The sequence below is a fragment of the Diadema antillarum genome, unplaced genomic scaffold, assembly GCF_040938485.1.
Source record: "Diadema antillarum isolate AM-2024a unplaced genomic scaffold, OU_Dant_1.0 scf00000183, whole genome shotgun sequence".
NCBI classification, from domain to species: domain Eukaryota; kingdom Metazoa; phylum Echinodermata; class Echinoidea; order Diadematoida; family Diadematidae; genus Diadema; species Diadema antillarum.
In genome coordinates, this window is record NW_027271072.1 from 1495489 (window position 1) to 1516905 (window position 21417).

General features: G+C 36.3%; 1 protein-coding gene across 1 annotated transcript in view; it reads right to left on the reverse strand.

Annotated features, from left to right (window-relative positions):
* Positions 1–866, reverse strand: part of LOC139723256 (galectin-8-like) — a 39746-nt gene extending 38880 nt beyond the window's left edge. Inside the window, exon 1 of the mRNA XM_071634515.1 lies at positions 805–866. The gene's annotated coding sequence lies outside the window, so the exon portion shown is untranslated. The remainder of the gene's footprint in view (positions 1–804) is intronic.
* Between the last annotated feature and the right edge of the window lie 20551 nt (positions 867–21417).

Below are 21417 nucleotides of genomic sequence, written 5' to 3' on the forward strand. Positions count from 1 at the left end.
AAAGCAACGCAATATACAGCGAGAGGGTTTGCCAACAGTATGATAAGGCCTTGCCATAAAGCTACAGCTGTACAATGAATTGACGGCCAGCGCATGCGCACAAATTTCAAATCCATTGACTGTATAAGATGTCGTTCTCCCAAGTTCCTCTCGACCGAGTCACATTTAACTCATCAATTCGAGCAGAAAGGGAATATTGGCAGAACCAAAAGTTGAACGCAGTCAGTCTTCAACATTACAACTTCACCTGTAAGTCATCATATTACAGAATTTTTGCGATTTCATATTGATATTTAGGCGCTATACTTCGTCTGTCATGATCATGTCTGCTACAATGCGCAGCCCCAACACTGCTTGTTGGGGCTGGTCGCAGTTAGTTCCTACCTGGTGCTAACAGGAAGTTCTACTCGGTGCTTATAGGAAATTACACTTGTTGAGATTGATTCAAATTCGGGCTTAGCCTATTATCTGTGAGGACAGACGCCTCCCCATTAAAAGATTGAAATCGGTCACATCACGGTAGGTTTTTGGTCACATACCGTTGCGTTGGTACAGAAATAATAGCTACGCGTTCAATGACATGCCAGTCACATTATGTGGGGATTCCCCCTTCGATCCCGCGCTCCCTGTCACACCTTTGCACTGGGTTGGCTTTGTGGGAGGAGGTCAGCGTGGCACAACACTCAAACATATTACATTAAAAAAATCTGCATTCTCACCGCAAACAATTAATGTCACTTGTATTTTCATCAAAAATATATGAGCTACGAGTAGTGTGAATGTTTTCCACACACAGAAACTTACATGAAACGGGTTATTAGTGGTCTTGGTCGAGCGCTCTCTCCGGTAGCTTGTTCTCCCCCTGTGCTCTGGCAACGGAGTGACCGATTGCAGTCAGTGCGTGTAAGTGTGTGCAATACCGTGTTTGGGTTCTAGAGTGACATTCCGTTTCGCAGGTGGGTGGCGTGTCCAGTAGGGCTGATACAGTAACCTCGTGTAGTCTATGAAACTAGTCTGTAAAGTATCAGAGCAAGTATCACGTACTTGTACTCAGGACAGTAGTGGCACATGGCTCTACGTGATGATCATGCCATGGTGATGATGTCTGTACATGTCCATAAACAAATTTATTAGTGTATCAAGTAATCATATTTTTGTTTATTTGTTTATTTGTTTGCTTGCTTATTTGTATTCGTACTTGGACGAAAAGTCAAGGTATATGCTACTTCTCCCCCCCCCCCCCCCGAAAAATCTCAGGCGGGACTCTTGGAACGTCGTGCGTTTTGGCGTGTGTGTGTGTGCTGTTATTGTTTTCTGTGTGTACGCCATTCCTTTTGATTTACAAGTACATAGAGACTCTAACAAAATTTCATTTTCAAGAAAAGTACATATTCCATCAACTTGTTACTGACATACCGTTAGGGTAATATTATTTCCCCTGCTTTCTGAAAGAGGGAAGTCAATAATTGCCTTTTATGCTAGAAAAGTGAAAATATGTTAGATTTTCCTTTATGTTAATATAGCTGTATGATGAATTGTTGTCTCAGAATGACGTCATTGAACTGTATAGTAGTCCCTCATCAAGCGATGACGGCACCGAAACTTTAAAAATGCATCATAACTTTTGAATCGATTGTCTAATTTTCCTCAAACTTTGTGTCCTACGGTATGTCCTGCTTTCACTCAATCCACATCCAGGCTAACAAGCAGCTAAGTATTAACCCATTCCATACTGAATTCTGAAATCTTCATAGACTTAATACACAATCCACCAGTTTCCCGTATGAAACGGGTTAAATTAAATCAGGTTTCGGTTTCCTTTAATGCGTTTTGACGTAGATGGCGGGATTCGACGAATTACTTTCACAGGTATACATCCACAGAACTCTTTTCTGTGTATACATCCCACAGAACTGTGAGTTCTACATCATGTGGTGACAGTTCTGTGGTGCGTCGATCTGGTGTAATAATGGGTAGCAAAGAACCTCTCATCTCAGGGGAAAAAAATTACACACTCGAAGGTTTTCACTTGTCTCCATTTCCGTCTACTCAACTTATCCAAGGACCATAACTCGCATGACAGTCACTAAAGTCTTGTGCTTTTAGTCCAGTCAAAATATGAAATGACCCACAACTAATTGCAACAGAAACGATTCCACTTGCATTTGACCCGGAAGAGCTATCAAAATAACATATTAAAAGTTCCCTAAAATTCGGGTGGTGGATCAGTGTCTAATTTGCATAAATTCAAAATGGCCGCCATACAACCTATTTATGCCTATATCTGGGGATATGTAACCCACAGAAAGTAAATTCCGGTGTCTAATCCTATGTTTTTTAGGTCAAGGAATACAAATATGTTATGTATAGCAACTTTCAAACATCCTTTTATATAGTTTTTGCATATATTTGCATATAATTACATGCAAAATGGCCGCCATATTGCCTGCGCAAGCCCGTATCTTCGTATATCATTAATGTAGTACACTCAGGAATAAGTCGCTATATATCTGGACATAAAACCGCAGAAAATAAATTCTGGTGTCTAAACCTATAGATGTTTTTTAGGTCAGGGAATACAATTATGATATAAGCAGTAACTTTCAAACTTCCCTTTATACATTTTTTGCATATATTTCCATTCAATTAAATGCAAAATGACCGCCGTAGTGCCACTACAGGCTTATATTTCTATCTGTAAAAGGTACCTAGTGATGGTGTCTGTGGTCTTAATTTTACTACTGAGAATCACTGATGTAGAATACGTTCCACTCAGCAATAGTTACCTATATTTCACTAAAAATTTGTATATATTTATACATAAATCTATTCAAATTACTACCGTGAATATGATTTCAGATATACGAATACAAGCTGCAGAAGGTTGATTGTACTGTAATGTCTCATCCAAGATATCAAGGGAAAATTGTTATACCATTTAAAACCTTGATGATTATCCTTCACCTAGTGTGTATATTCTTGCATTTATTAAAAGTATTGTATTACATTGTACTCACATTTTCTTGAGATACAGCTTCAAAACAGAGAACAACTGTAAGTAGCATCGAATAGAACATATCTTTATTAACTGTAGATTCAACTTATCTTCCAAAGTGTGCTCAATAGGTACACAAATATTAAAGTCTAAAATTATGTAGTAGGAATCGTTAAAATATTTCATGATTGCATGATATCTAATGTATTATGTTTTGTAATTTGCCCTCATGTTTACTGCTTATTACTTGTGTCTATGTTGCAATTCTTTATTTCTTCTCTCTCTTTTTTTTTTTTTTGCCAAGGGGGGGGGGGGCATGTCATCAAGTTCATGATTATCCATAAGCTACTCTACAAAAGTTTAATGAGTTTGGACATATCTCATATAGCTTTCAAAGTGTGCTTACGGTACACAAAAATTGGTCTTAAATCATTCAGCAGGTTTTTTTTTTTCAAACATCTTTTTTCTTACCTACGATGATTTACATCCATGTTTAGTTGATACTTGTGTCCTTTGTTGCAAAACTTTTGGTAAAGGCATGTTTATCAATGAGCAACATATGACCGTGATAATTTGTATGGAAGTGGATTTTGTCATATTTTTGCACGGTTTCACCCAGTGACTCACTGAAAATGTAAAACATTGTGATTTACAGCCAGATACAAAGAAAAAGAAAAAAAGGAAATGCCTTAACATTTCTATTACTAGTACTCTGGATTCATCAGTCGATCAATACAAACAGCATCCTTCTCATTGGCTTCAAGCTCATACAACACATATAAATTCTTATAAGTCTTACTTTTACCTTTTTTGTGTTGTATCTGCAGCTTTATTAAAAGAAATGTTTCCTATTGCATTGAGGCTTCGCACTAATAACATTTTCACCAACACACAGTTGTTGTTTTTTAGAAATGCGAGCAGCATGAAGGCTGAATTCAATTTTGCTGGCGAAAAAGCAGTCTTAAGTCAGATAAAAAGCAAAATACATAACATCATTTTCTGTTCCTAACCCTTCCAAAAGGTCCCTTCCCTCCAGCTTTTCTTCAAGTTAAACAGTGGAAGGGAAATGACATACAATCATTGGAATTGGGACGATTTTAGGAAGATGTTTAATCAAAAATATGTTCTGATCACTACAGAAAAAGCTGCAGCTATTAAGGAACTCCTGAAGAAAGTCTGATGCAACTGCAAGACAGGATGTTAGCAACTGGCAGTGTATAGTTGCAGGGCAAGCAGATTTGACTGCACACAACCCATACCAGTGTCAGATGCGGGCCATTATATATCAGACACTTGTAATGTTGTATTTCTAAAATATGTGAGGAGTGAGATTATGCTGTTCTAATTGGTGACTAGGAATAAGAAGCATTCTCGAAAGACATCGACACAGTTTACAACAAACGTGAGACTTACCACGCTTCAGTATGAAATGGAGCCGAGATCCTGTTTGCTTTAAATTAATCAACTGCAATTTCACACCATCCTAGTCCAGAATTTGTGGTAAACACATAAAACACTGTGAGTGTAAGCTATAGTTTTGTATACTCGTGTTTCTATTTTGAGAGATCACATTACATACCTTAGTATCTGTATTATCACAAGCTAGAAAATGAAAATGATGTACAGGAAACGAAAGTTTTCTTGAAATCAAGTGACTTTGATCCATTAGATTTTAAACTCATCTTAGCCAAAGGTTCAAGACAGCAAAAAAGATTCAAGCTAATATTGCAAATAGCCATCATTTATATTCTACTGTCCGGTCGTCGGTCATGCATACATTTTCAAAAACCATTTCCAGCTAGGTTCTCTTTAAAAAAAACCCATGTAATGACAGATTTTCAACAAACTAGGCAAGTAGCATCCCATGGATGATAGGCTTTCAAGGTGTTCAAATAGACACCATATTCCGAAAGGTCCCAGAACCCCGAAATTAAGGAATCTATTATAAAAAAAACTCCCGTCACACACACACACCCTCACACACACACACACACAAAAGTAGAACCAAGTGTAACAGAGCTAGGTATAATGTACAAAGTTGAATATCTTGGAGATTGCATATAGATTTAAGTTTACTTTCACAGTTTAACTTATTTTCGAAATATTACACATTATATATATATATATATATATATATATATATATATATATATATATATATATATTGACAGCAAATCTTGCACATATAGACGTGGCTGGTGTTGGGTAGCACCCCTTTAATCATCGAGTGTGGTCTTGTAGTGTTGTCTGTGTACAGACAACACTACAAGACCACACTCAGCACCAACACAATCCTGAAGAAGGGCTTTTCGCCTGAAAGCTCGATGATTAAAGGGGTGCTACCCAACACCAGCCACGTCTATATATGCAAGACTTGCTGTCAATAGATTTACTGTCCTTGCACCGCCCCGCCATGTTGTGGTTAAGTCCTTTGATGTCAGTATATATATATATATATATATATATATATATATATATATAATAATAATAATAATAATACTTGTAATCAATGTGTTGGTACCAGTACAGAAAGATGACGAATCAGGGTGGTAATGCATTTCAGTCCAACAGTGCTATTTAGTCAGACCAAATTTTCGACGCAAACATTCGTCTTTCTTCACAATTGTCATTGTCGATCCTGAGGAAGATGAATGTATCCGTCGAAAATTTGGTCTGAATAAATAGCACTGTTGAACTGAAATGCATTGCCACCATACTTCGTATGTATATATATATATATATATATATATATATATATACATATATCACGGGTACCATCTACCCCAACCCCCCCTCCACCCCAGGCCACAGGATGCCCAAAGGCACCTTAAATATTACCTATAGGTGCGGATGCCTTGGGGCTGGGACCAGTTATTGGGGGCCACTTTTGATTTTTGATCCTCTTTTTGAAAACATATGGTCAAATTTTCAACAAACTTAGTACTGTAGGTGCATTTATCGCTAGTGTCATGAATATATGAACATCATGCCTCCCTGGGCCATGGAGGTCCCTAAAGGCTTGTAGAAATGGCCCTTCCCAAAGTCTTCCAATTTCCTCTCTCCCAAGTAATAGTCTGTAAGAATGCATGGAAGGTGAACTTGAGATACTCGAGTGAGGGCTGGACCCCTGGGTCTTTTATTCAGAAAGTGAGTGAGTGACATGGTATCCTGATATGACAAGAACATTCTCTAAACAAATGTCCAAACTCACGAAGCTTTTGTAGAGTAGCTTATGGATATAAGCTACTCTTAATTTGAATAGATTTATGTATAAATATATGCAAATTTTTAGTGAAATATAGGTAATTATTCCTGATTGGAACGTTTTCTACAACAGTGACTTTCAGCAGTAAATTAAGACCATAGACACCACCACTGGGTACCTTTTACAGATAGAGATATAAGCCTGTAGAGGAATTATGGCGGCCATTTTGCATTTATTGAATGCAAATATATTCCAAAAAATGTATAAAGGGAAGCTTGAAAGTTACTGCTAATATCATAATTGTATTCCCTGACCTAAAAAACATAGGTTTAGACACCAGAATATATTTTTTGTGGGTTTTATGTCCAGATATATAGCGACTTATTCCTGAGTGTACTACATTAATGGTATACGAAGATACGGGCTTGCACAGGCAATATGGCGGCCATTTTGCATGTAATTATATGCAAATATATGCAAAAACTATATAAAGGGATGCTTGAAAGTTGCTACAGATAACATAATTGTATTCCTTGACCTAAAAAACATAGGTTTAGACACCGGAATTTACTTTCTATTGGTTACGTATCCCGAGATATAGGCATAAACAGGTTGTATGGCGGCCATTTTGAATTTATGCAAATTAGACACTGATCCACCACTCGAATTTTAGGGAACTTTTAATATGTTATTTTGATAGCTCTTCCGGGTCAAATGCAAGTGGAATCGTTTCTGTTGCAATTAGTTGTGGGTTAACCCACTTTTTGTCGTATTTTGACTGGACTATTTGTGCCTGATTAAGAAATTGGATACAGAAACTTGTCAGAATGTCTCGCGAAATGAACGCTCCGATCGACAACTTCAGTATCATCGCTTGTTGTGAATCTCCATGATAGTTACTGCAATATTGTTCCTATTTATACTATAAAAATATTAATCAAGCAAATGAATAAATTCCACATGATGAGGTGTATTCCAGATACCGCAAAATTCATGATTATATCATAGTAGCTTTATAAATTTGCTCGATGGGTAAACGATCTCTTTGACGCAAATAAAAAGTTTAATTCAATTCAATATTACCATCGTTGAATGGGTTATGAACTGAAAAAAAAGAACAACCGATGATAACTATATAATGAGCCTATACTTGAAAGAATGATTGCTTTACAATAATAGTATTCGTGGAACCTATAAAACAGGCCTCGAGTATAACGTTAAAACATGCACATAAGCTTCGGTATATACGCAGACACCAGAATAAAAGATATTCGTATAGGCCTATTCATTCTCACACTATGTGTGTGGACGGACTCGTATATCTATAGCTACATGTGATGACAAAAATGATCTGTGTGCATGCCAATGAGAAATAAAAAGATTCCATGAAGGTTAAAAGGATATACTGGTGCTTTTTTTTTCATAGGATAAACGGACTGCCATACATTTATTTCTGTGACATCAGAAACTGACACATAATGTTTTGTTGTTATTTCTAAACTTGAGTGTTATATTCCTCTCGGTCTCTTTTTTATTCTTGCTGTATTCTTATTATAATGTAATTTTGTTGCATATTTTCGCTATTTTTGCTACCTGGTTTATATGTGTACTTTTGTTATGATTATAATGATGTGTATTTGAATATATGTTTTTGTATCTTAAGTTACCACTTGGTATAAGAGCAGTTTTTTCTTTAAACTGAAAGGGCTACCCTATTGAAATAGAACGAAATCAGATTGCTGATGTATACTGTGAAATTTCACTATGTAGCAGTAGTAAAGGCAGGTTGACGCGTAATTTATATAATTATGGGAAGAGTAATTGATGACTATTGTAAACATTTGTATAATGTAAAAAAAAAAATGTTCTTTTCTTAAATGTGCAGAAGCTAAACTACGTCGGGGTGAACCTGGGGTGCATGTGAAACAACTGAGACTGTATGACGAGAGTGCAAGTGTGGTTACAAAACTCAGTTGGACCAATAATATTGATTTATAAAACAAAATTAGTTTCAAGTAGGCCTTCTTACTATTCAATTCAATTCAATTCAAATCAAATTATTTTATTGCCATATAAAGTAATACAAAGTAATATGCATAACGCTTACATGAATACATAGTATTTAAAGGAACTTTGAATCACGTATAGGTTTCAACAAAACATGAATACAATTATTATAATGATACCAACTCTTGTTTGAATAAATAAACAAGTAAGCAATACAATCTTAATTTATAACTCTACATGGAAAAGAGGAATTCACAAGAAAAGCATGGCTTGTAAAATTACTCTAGAAGGTGAGGGCATCTAAAGATCCGTCAAGGAATGCATGTATACATTTTGATATCCTGATGTCAGGCGAAATAATCAGAAAATAAAAAAAAGACTATGACAAGGACAAGAACTAAAGCAGGGATGGAACAGACAGAAAATAAAACTAAAGATAGGCATGACAAAGAAAGGGAGTGAAACAAAACAAGACAATGTCTACATTCAGTTATCTGGAAAGGTCACCAAGGCATGAAGAAGAACTCAAAATTCTATACAAATTTGTCTTAAAACACAAACTCTTAATAATTCAAAAAAAATCCTATCATTAATTGATTTATCTATTTTTATGAAAATAACAAAAAAACATTGTTTTAAATCTGTTTGTTTGTTTTCGTCAGGATGACAAAAGACATTTTTTTTCAGTTTTGATTGAAAGGAAGGAAAAGTCAGAGCATCTTTTAGAATATTATCAAGGCTGTTCCAGAACCTCGGGCCATGAAAACGAATGTATTTTGGGCGAGAATTGTATACGTATATATAATGGTAAATGAAATTCACTGGAACGTCGAGTAGAGCCGCATCATTGCAATGCGACAAAAGATTGGATCAAATATTTGTGGTAAACTTTTGTTATTATATTTGAACATAAATTGACCCAACTGAAATAAATATAAAACATTTATCTTTAATAATTTATTATCCCAAAACAAATTATCAGTATGAGCACGCAGATTTAAGTTAGAGATTACTCTCAACGACTTTTTTTGCAATAATGATTTTTTTTTTCCAAAAGGAATTGATGTGTGTTGCCCCACTCTAAAATTCCATAATTCAAATACGGTAAAATAAAACTGGAGTAAAACATAGTTAATGTGGAAGATGGTAAAAAATATTTCAGTCTATTTATTATACCTTATTTCGTGAAACTGTTTTACAGAGAACATTAACATGATCTCTCCATATAAGTTTATCGTCAACACAAATACCAAGAAATTTTATACTATTGACATGTTCAAGAGGAATATTATCGATAAATATATCCCCAGGCAGTATTTCTATTCTATTCACAGCCGAAGAGGTATGATGTACAAATTGACCATGTTAAGAAGAATAAAAGAAATACGAATGACAATAATTGAGAAAAAGAAAAAAAATGGAAAGAAATCGCAAAGATGTATAGAAATATATGTATGCATATACGATGAGTGAACAAAAAAGGAGGATGGAAATACGGAGGCGAGTGTGAGAGGACGATAAATGGAAAGAAGAAGGAAGAGTGAGAAAGACAAACAAAATATATAAGTTGATTTTAAAGGAGGCACAGCCTGTGAAAAGGCATATTAAAGGGGATGGCTAGTAAGTGATCAGTGGGAATCAGTGGGAATGCTTGCGGGGATGATTGTTCCAATCCTTGTGGGATTATTTAAGAGTACAAAGTGTGTGAAAATTATTTGCTTCAGAATATGCAAGTAATGTGCAGTTAATCGTTAACGATCGTCCTGTCACTGTACAGGCATGCTAACCTGGAAACATTAAACTGCACATTACTTGGATATGAGACCATTCTGAAGCAAATAATGTTCACACAACATTAGATATATAATGTACTCTTAAATGAATCCCACAAGGATTGGAACAATCATCCCCAAGCATTCCCACTGATTCCCACTGATCAGTTACTAGCCATCCCCTTTAATTGTATATACTGTAGTAACTATACGTGAAGGACGAAATAGATAATCTAATTTACGTTGTCATTTACAACTACCAGCTACATAACATACTATTTGGATTTTCCCAGTATTATCTTTGAAGTATTTCTTTAGATGTCAATTAAAAACAGTCGATGTCGATTGGAAGCAGATACCAGCCGATGAAACCTGAAAGTGGAAGTGGTATATAGCGGGTAAGGCCCTCTTTTTTTTGTCAGCTGAAGAAACCCGGAAGTGCATGGTACCAGAAATGATAACCTGCCCCCTCCACGTTTAAAAACGTGGCACCGGCTGTGAAAGAGGCTGCACTGACAAAAAAGAAAGAAAGAAAGAATGTAATTCATTACCAATTTTATCCTCATTGAAATAGGTAAAAAGTCTTTCATTTCTAGGAATTTGATTGTATCTTCCAGAGGCAATTGTCAATTTGAGATTAGCACATCGGAATTCATTTGCACAGAATTATCGCCTGCGAATCATTCATGTTAGAAGTAAACAAAGCTCCTACTTGAATTTTTCGATAATTCAACCATCATGGCATTTTTTTTTTTTGTATATCACCATGCCACTCTTGTTTGTAGATGACATTTAATCTGGTGCTAACTAAACTTTAGAAGCCAGCTAGTTTGATGCCTGATAGTTCAAAATTTCCGTGAGACCTAAGTTGTCAAAATCCTTTTTATTCTGATGACCCACGACATAGAATTCTCTTGCCTCACAGATAAAAGATATTGAAAATTGCTATCTTTATAAATAAATGATAATAATTGCATCTATATGACACTTTATACGGGTGTTTCTAAGCGCACTTGATTTATACACGATAACTAGAAAACAATAACATAAAGACAATGCCAAAAAATAACAGTAACGAAAAGAAGAAGGAAAAAAAAAATAATGTGATACAGTGATACAATGATTAATAACTAGCTGTGTGCGCCCCAGATTGAACAAACAAACAAACGAACAACTGATTAAAATGTCTAAATGATTATATAGATGAGGCATTCTGAATATGAAGAGGGGTTTATTACAAAGGATGGGGGCAATGGAAGAGAAGGCTCGGTCACTATAACGAGTTTATCTTTGACATTACTGTGAACAAGCCTAAAGCAAAACATGAACATCCGAAGGGTCAGTTTCTTCAAACCTTTAGTTCCGTGAGTACAGCAGCAGAACAACAGTCCTAGAAAATGTAGACTACGAGACCATAATAGCAGCACTGCACTACACTGAAACTGAAACGGTATATTTAATACGCGGAGCACCGATCTAGCTAACAACGTCACTAGAGCGGTCGTATTCAAATTTGAAAGGAGATTGACTTTGCATCATGAATCGAAATTCTCACATTCCTCGGCTGAAGCAAGAATTCAGCAGGCGAAAACAATATGCAACAGAGAAACCACCGACTCTTAGGTAACATGACTTTATAATAACGATAATTAAGACGTTTTCCAAGATATTTTGCCTAGGCTAGTAGTAAGAGGTAAACGTTGGTCCCATGTATTAAATCTGATGTTGTTCTTCTAGTAGTACTAGTAACTAGTAGGCCCCTTACAAATTTTTGTAAATAGAGAGCATTTGTGGCCGTGTAAGTACTGTAACAGCGTTATTGAAATGTGTATTGTTGGGAAGGCGGGGGAGGGTTAGGGGGGAGGAAGGGTTGGTTGATGATGATGGGGGGGGGGGGGGGTATACAGTAAACCGTGGCGATCTAACGTTAGAGTGAAAAATGGGAGGGAATCGGTAACTTGAGTCCTTGAAGTTGAATGCCTTGTTGTTGCAATGTTGGATTTGAGGCTTGATATAAAATTTATAGTCTATCGGAGGATGGATTGGATGGAGGATTGGGGGAATTGGCTTTCTATCTTGCTTCGGAATCGCGAATCAGTGATGATGGTGAGATTGAAGAAGAAAATTAACACAACCTGATATTCATTCGAGATAAGAAGTTGCCTCTCTTCTAACCGTTTACTTTAGAAGCAAGCCAAGCACAGTCTCTATTCATTTAATTTGGCCTATTTCTTATGGATTAAATGTAGTAGTATATTAAAGTCAGTTTTGCAGGCTCTGTGAGAGTATCAAATGAATATACCAATGGTAATGAAGATATATCTCTTACAGATAAATTTGTTGCAACATTTCTTGGGCAAAGCAGATGAGTAATAGTTATCTACCCCATATTCTGTAAAACAAGGAATGTTTGCGTGTATTTTAATTGGCAGTGTGATACAACCACATGCGTGTTGTCTTTACCATCCAGCCACACGAGTGTGGTTGTAGCCATGGCCCGAGTCGCTGAATATAGCCACACTCGTGTGTAATGTTTATGTACATATCCACACACACAAAGAAGCTTTATTATTGCATAGTGGGGAACACGCTGTGTGTGGCCACATCAACACGCGATGTACCACCGCAAAGTGATTAACCTACCTTTCTAGATTAACCTCATTTAACATTATCTCACCATCTAGACAAATTTACTTTTTTTCATTTTAAACTTTATTCTCATTTTCTTTTTTTGATAAGATGAATTTAAAATCAATAGCAAAGTTACAGTTAATTTTGGACTTTGATTTGCGATTGATCATGCATCGCGTCGTTATTGAGACTTCGCCTTCGTTCGTTCGGGTACTCGCAAATCGCGCACCTAGCATACACAGGCAGCCAGTGCGTGGGTCCCTGCTGGGGCGGGCGGCACATCTGTGCTGGCTAGGCTGCAACTACGCTGAGCGATCGCTAGCACCCGAAGTCACGATGTAGGGCCTACCACCAGCAGTCTAGCGATGTCAATCCGAAGTCCCCCAATTTAGCGGCAGTTGTAATTTGGTATTAATTCTACACCCATCGTATCAAGCAAACACGATGAGAATGGAGCGAAAAAAATATTTGTAAGAAAACAATATTAAAAGGTATGAAAATGAGGTTGCTTTAATCACTTTGCGAGCAAGCCGGTTGTGTGCGTTCATGTGCTTGACACGCATGGCGATCATCTTCTCCGTGTGTGTATCCATATGAATATACATGTACATTACACACGAGTGTGGCTGTATCCAGCGACTCGGGCCATGGCTACAACCACACTCGTGTGGCTGGATGGTAAAGACACACGCGTGTGGTTGGTTGTATACACTGCCATTTTAATTTCACAAATTTCGCAAGAGCTGAGATTCCCGATATCAAAATGCACATGAAAGTTCTTGTCTACACTATACGCATTGAATGTTAGAGGCAACTGGCGAAAATTTCATGCCGGGAAAAAGGCCGTCGGCTCCAATTCACGAAAATTTCATGCCGCGAAAATATCATGTTTTACAGAACAATTGTAGTCCCCCGATCAAATATCTGGAAAAAAAAATCTAATTGACACTAACAGAAGATAATTCTGTTTTGAAATCACCTTTCATGTTGTATCTATTAATGATGGTTTTAATATTGACAAAGTTTGCTATAGCTTGTTCCTTGCCTGTGTTCATTATTAATGCACCTCTGCTGTTTTTTTGGTAATCCTTGTGAAATTATCTGGGTTTTATATGGGGCATTGCAATACCTAATGGAGTATGAATTTACACAAATATACCCTTTGCATGCAGTAATTCTAACTCATTTACATCTCCATTTCTTCAGCTACACACAGTTGAAAGTCGAAGTGTCAGCTCTGCAAGAGGAGAATGCTGACCTACAGCAAAAGTTGATGAAACACCAAAATTCTGTCCTGTCATCCAAGGTATGTTTCTCATTTGTGGGAGCAATTTTGAAATTCAGCACTTGACCTCTATTTGTGGTTTGAGAGAGGATGATAATTATGATGATGTAAATCTGTACTGCACTTCAAACTACATTTTTAAGTGTTTGATTGCAGTTTAATCCTAGGATTTCACTGTTGATGTCAGGACTAATGCACCATAACACCATGGTAAAAAGCAAAAGACACAGTAGGAAAAACAGATTTTCTGTTTAAGTTCGATCGAGATTCTGCATCTTCGTCAGTGTCCTATACCAAGTGATGAATGACAAAATCTGCTTTGTGCTAAAAATTTTATTCATATGTGATTGTCTTTCATGCTTTTTATGATATCCCTTAAAGTTCGTTCATGAAACATCCTCTCCATCCTGATATTCTTGTAGTTTCCTGTCATACTTTTGGACTGTTTACTTCCACTACCATTTTATGGTTCTGTGGCTGTGAGATTTGTACATAGTATGGCGACCAACTGTTGATGCATTATTTCATTCAAAGTGCATCATATAGCGAATGGTTTACTTTTGCTGGACTGAGACGGCCCGTCTCAAAGCTGAGATTGGTGCGATATCGACATCATCATAGGTGTGTCAATTTGTTTGCTCTTGTGTTTTGCTTTCTGTATACATTTGCAGGCAGCTGTGAAAGACCTGCAGAAGGAAAACAAGGAGTTAAAACAAAGATTGGATGATGAAACAAGGCAGCTTAAAGGTAAACTTAGAATGGACTGATTGAAGTGTTACAAGAAGATGTATAAGGAATTACAGTGGTACAAGGCAATTAAGTTAGGTTTCCTTTAAAGGAAACCTAAACCAAGATACATGCATCGATATGGATTGAGTGAAAGCAGCAATATTAGTAGAACACATCAATAATATTTTTTAGCAAAAATCTGAAGATCAATTTTAGCCTAATTACAAGCATTGAGAGTCTAATTTTTGATCTGTAAATCTGTTTTAGCATATTCAACAATTGTACATCACAAAAACTTCCAAAACTCATTTCAATTCTTATGTATTTTATTGTTTTCAGAATTTCTTATGTATTTCTTTGTTTTTCAACTTTTGTTTTTCCATTGGAAATTGTCACTGACCACTTTTCTACCATAATTAGCACAAAATTAATCAATGAAAGTGATTAATTGTAAAAGTAATTAGGTTTTTATAACTTTCGTGACAGAGCACTGTTTTCCATAGGAAATGTACACAAAATCACAAAATTTTGCCTGTTTTGGGGCGACATTCCATTAAAAAAATGGGCGTGGCTTCACAAAAGTATGCGTGGACGTTGCAAATTTGGTCTCAAAAGTTGCGCGAGACTTGAACGAAGAAAGCCTCGCGACGAGGCCTTCTCGCGTTACAGAATTATAGCGCGAAACGTCGAGGGGGGGCAGATTCCGCACACAAACATCTTATCCGTTCATGGATTTGAAATTTGTGCCCATGTGATGTGTGTGCATGCGCTGGCTGTAGTATTCAGTGTATGTAGCTCTCCCAAGGTCCTCTCGACCGAGTCACATTCAGTCATCAATTTGAACAGAAAGGGACTATTGGCAGAACCAAACGTTGCCCGAAGCCTGTTCTCAATACTTCAACTTAATTGGTAAGTCTTCAAATTGAAGAAATTTTTGGATTTTAAGTTGATATTTACCCGCGATACTAAATCTGTCATGATCCTGAATGCTACAATGCGGAGCCCCACTACGCTATGCGTATGGGGCTGCTGGTCGCAGTTAGCTATGCATACACGTGTTTTGTATGGGGCTGCACGCTGCTGGTCGCAGTTATCATGCAATAATGGTTTCGTACAATGCGTGTACTACCTCGCCGCCGTACGGCGGCAGCTCTGGTACGAAACCATTATTGCATGATTACTGAGACATGAGAGCACTTTTGGGCGAGTAAGTCTCACAGTGTTTAATAGTTATATGAAAGGTACGTTAACCTGAAACACCAACTAAGACAAGGAAATTCAGGGAAACTTTTGAGGTACCAAAACTTTATATTATCTTTAAGAGTTTTGGTGCTGTCATTGCTGGATAAGAAGACTACTACAGTTCATGATGTCTTGTATGAACAATGATATAAAGAAAACACAAGGAGTTTTCCACAATTTTTTTGTGCGTGTGCATAGTACACTTTCCACGGACTTGTTAGTGACATGCGCAATAAGGGTACTATTATTCCCCCTGCTCTCTGAAAGAGATAAATCAAATGCTCTTTCATTATGCTCGAAAAGTGAAAGTACATTTAATTTTCTTTATATAGTTGTCTATACATGGATGTTAAGAACTTCAGTAATCTTCTTATCCAGCGATGACAGCTCCAAACTTTTGAAACATCATAACTTTTGAATTGATTGTCTGATTTTCCTCAAATGTTCAACCTTGTGTACTACTAAATTGCTGCTCTCACTCAATCCACATTTATATCTTGGTTTTTGTTTCCTTCAAACCAAAAAGGTGTTTCTGCAAACCTAGTGTCGAATGGCTCCTTTGCTACTCCTCTGTTGATTATATGAATATCTGCAAAACAAGGGAAGATGAATTCTGTTCATTTACATTTACAATGTACATGCATTATGTTCTCTAAATATCTAAATCAGGTTTGCTGGTTTTGAAAAATTTTACTTAGCAGTTTCTTGTGTACAGTGGTTTGAAAATAAAGTTGAAGCCATGTGGAGATCATTTAATAGCAGATAATGCAAAATGGTGCCACTTGCAAATGTGTAAGGACGCCATCTTGTGGCTGTCTAACACACAACTTAAATATCTGTGTTCATATATTTAGTTTGAAATATCAGACCCATGCATCACTTCACAGTAGCAATGATATGAAAATCTGAACACTGCCAGCTACTGTCCGATACAAACATTTCAGTAGGACGTTCAGATATCACAAGAAGAAAGAAACTACAACAAATACTATTGGCAAAATGAGATACCCTGACAAACTGCTTTTAGTCAATATATGAAAATTAGGGCAATCAATTTTATTTCCTTGCACTGCACACAATTAATAAGTAGGATATTGGCAGGTGTTTTAGGAGGCATGATGGAGTAACCCTTTCATAAAACGTCTCTGTTAATTGAAATTATACAAATTCAGTGCACTGTAGGTAGTCATGAAGGCAATTATGAGAAGATTTATACTCTTTCTGGGTATGTATATGAAGATTCAAAACCTTTCTTTCCTGTAACCCATTGCAGAAGAGTTAAGTCCGGAGTATACTCGGGCAGGTGTCTATGGAAAATGTGTGTTGTAGCAGTATCAACCTGTCCTCACTGGGTTAAAACTGTAATTAGATTCACAACCAGTCCCTAAAAGCAATCACCCTGATGTCTTTGTGGTGCAAGCTGTCCTTTACTTCCAATACAAACACCTGCTTCTGGAGGTATAGAGAGGTAATGCAGTATTTTTTTATATAATACATGTTAGTGCTCATGTCTAATGAAAATTTGATACAAACACGCTTGCAAATGATAAAAGTTTATGGGAATGCAGTTTTTCTCTCTTATGCAAAGGCTGAAATATGAAAGAAGGAATCAGAATTGTCTCAGAGGTTTGCAGTCATTGTAATGCAATATGTTTTTTTTTCTGTCTGTCTGTCTGTCTGTCTATCTGTCTCTCTGTCGCTCTGTTATAGACTTGTTGTCCTCAAGCCAAGATGAGCTTTCAACTAAGACTAGCTTCCTGGAAACCAAGTTGTAAGTATTTAATTGTAACTCTTGATATACTGAATATGTTTTCATAGTTCTTATGCAAGTGGAGGTCAAAGCTCGCGGTTGTATTCTTGAATGATAGTTTTAATCCAGTATCTTGAAAAAATGTTCAAATTGATGTTGTCAAACCTCTTCAAATTGGCTTAATATCATTTAAGGCAAATTATGATGGCTGTTGTGATGCTTTGTAAATATTATACTGTACAGTGCACTCCTGTCATAACAAACACGGTTATAACGAAATTCTCGTTACAGAGTAGCAGAAATTCAGGCTGCAGCATTATCTGCTCTATGTATTTTTATTGTGTATTTGTTCAGTTTTGAACAAAATTTCAATAACAAAAGATAACTGCCGATCCAGAGGGCTTTGTTATAATGAGAGTCCACTGTATATTAAAGACCTGTTGACACAATACAACTTTGAATGTAAGTGAAAACACAGCAGGGGAAGTCAAATGTTACTATGTTTTGTTTTGTTGTTGTTTTTTTTTCCCTGAAAAGTCATGTCAATGGATTTCTCCACCTTAAATTTGAATTGAACAGTGGCATGATCTTATATTAGGACATATGGCAAAGATCTTTTTTCAAAGTTGTTAGAGTTAGAAGTAAAGAGTAAGTAATTATTAGGTTTAAAAATTAAAAGAGGCCTCTAAAACATATATGTAACTAATCACACTATTCTGAAAAGAAAAACAAATTATAGAAAAACTTCATAAAACACAATTTTCCATATATGTTTCAAGATCCTAAGCCTATAGTATCATGTAGAAGAAGAATTGCTCTTTCAGATGATATTGAAAACTTTGAGTTTGAGATTGACCCACTTCGCTCATTTTGAGTCCGTACGTGAAATCATGACGTGTGATGACTTTTTGTTGGTTTTGTGATGCACTATCACATACATGTACATGTGTGATATGAGACTGCATTTTTAACATTGTATCCACAGCAACAGTTTTCTTTACTGCCTTTTACCAAGTGTGAAGGAAATATTCAGCTATGTCCATTTAAAGTGAAGGAAACCTGTTACATGCCATTTATAGAGGAATCGAGACATTCACGTTACCACATGACAGTGAAACCCCAAAGATTCAATCGACTGAAGTAGAGCAATGTGTGCTGGTATACATATCATATGCTACATGATGATCAATGTGTCTCTGTCTGCTTTCCATGAGTTTTTGTGTAAAAGAAATGTTTAACTATGTTAATTTGAAGTATAGGAAAGCCAATTACATACATCTCATTCATAGATGAATCAAAACATTAGCACTACCACATATGTGAAACCCCAAAGATTCAATCACCTGAAGTGGTTTCAGGGTAAGAGCATCACACATACATGCTATATGATGATCAGTGTTTCATGCTCTGTCTAGTTCCCAGGAGATTTCATAGAAGGAGAAATAAATCCTTCCTATTTGCTGGAAACATAAACGTTGACCTCTTTATCTAGATGGGGAAAATAGCCGTAGCATTGTGTGTGGTTATAATCACTTTTTACTTTTTCTCATATTGCTTTGCAAAAGTAGCACACACAAAAGAAATAACAACACCCTAATATTGTAAAGCAAAAGAGGATTAAAAATGAAAAACACTGTCTCACCACAGTGTACATTGTACATGGTGAAGTGATTAATTTTGGGAATATATTACCCTTATTAAACATGTTGATCAGGTAAATGGTAACAGAGACAAGAAAAAGCCTGTCGATTTTCCTGCGTAAATGCCTGAGTAATTACGGGAATCTGGGTTTGTTGACGCGTTGCCCGGCAACTCGGTTGGGTCAAGGAAGTAGACTTGTTGTTTCCATCGTGAGGGGATACCACAAACAAGATGGATTGATAAGCTAATTCATCTGTCCATGAAATCTAATGTGAGGTGAAGTCAAGCATACAGTACACCCTGTGGTGCTGGGAAGTCCTCTCACGGCTGACCCTCTTTCACTTTGGTTATGCCATTGTTAATCGAACAAGACCTATGGGGAAAGTATGCACAGTGCATAATCCGTGCAATATTACCCTCCCCACCCACCCTAGCCCTCACACTACCCTCCAACAGTTTCAGAAGTGTAGAATATCTTGTTCATGTCTGAAACTGTTACTTTGTAAAACACTATAGAATGCTGAATTGGTGAAATTCTTTTCATTCTGTAATTTAAATTGCATCAAAGAGCAGACATTTTGTCGAGTGGTTGGCTTAATTTGTCAAAACTTTGCTTTTCCATAGAAACAGTTATTTCACGGTCATAATAATTCATTGATGAATTCAGAATCAAATAACAGGTTTAGCTAGCTCATATCCTTTTGCTGCTTTTTTACCTGCATCATTTATTTGTTTATTCCATTTATATGAAATGTAATCTTCACTGCTTTATCAATAATTTTCATCTTTGCGCGTGGGAGGGCAATTTTGTCATGCTGAATATTGTACACTTTCTGTTAATTTACAGATTTTTTTTTTACATTGACGTAACAGTGCATTGTGACAGTGCAGGTCATGTAGTTATCCCTTTGTCGTTGTTGTTGTTGTTTTTAGGGAGGTAAATATTCAAATACAAGATGGAGAGTATTTAGATAGCATATTTTAATGTCACAAGACCCCAGCGCCTAACTCGTCTTTGTAATTGCATCAACAGCATTGATTTAGCACTTTTCTTCTTCAGACTAGTCAAGAGTATTCAGCTTTGAAATGAGAACAAGGATAGAAACAACAAGAAAATGGGTACAGAACATACTAGACAACAGTTTGCACTCATTGGGAAACTTGTGGAGGAGGGGTTTTACAAACAGGAACAGGAGTGAGCATATTGCAGTATAGGGTAAATATACAACTCATTAACCTGGATATTAAAGGTCCCGTTTACCTTTAGGAGCAGTGGTTTTTAAAAATGTTCAAAATATCACATTTGATGCACATGTGTAGGTCTGTTGTTTCACAAAACATCCTACAAGTACCATATAAAATTTTTGCAATAAAGCCTAAGATATAAAGAGATATCAGTACTTTTTTCTAACTGTAACTGTAGACGGTTTAGTCTGGAAACATTTTTATTATAACTGTTGTTCGCATTTTGTGTATTTAACAATACTTCACATCAATTATACAGATTCAAAATTTTACAGTGGGTGTTTCTATCCCTAACTCACATTTTAGAAACATTTTAAAGCACTAAATGCTGGGTTTTTGTTTCTTTTGCAAATGGTAAATTATGCCTTTAAATCAACCCACTCATAGTTACAAGGGACAACATTTGCGCTATCAGAATAACCAAGTTGATGGCTGAAGCTAATGGATGGATACTCTGAGCATTCAAATTATACCAAGAGAGTGTTAAAACAAGGTGGAAAAAAACCCCCCACAAAAACCCTATTACAGAAAATTAGGGAAATCAATTATTTTCATTTCCTAATATGCGGGCAGTATGGTGCAGAATTTGGACATTATCTTTAATACTCAATACCTAAAACGATGAATCTCTAAAAGGCAAAGTTTACTGGAAGCTTCATGGGTATGCAACAAATAGCAAGTTGTATATCATAAAGGAAAGTTAATGAAATTTTGTGTAGTCATTACATATCCCTGAAGGCGTGATGTACTGTGTACATATAAACTACTTTGTAAGCATTGCTTTCCTACTTATTCACTACTTTGAAGTTTGTCTCTTACTGGTTTTTATTTACTGTACATTCTTTAAAAAATAAAGAAATGGTAAATCCAACACTTTAAATGTTTTCACTCCTTTAACCTTTTGTAAAAGTTAAA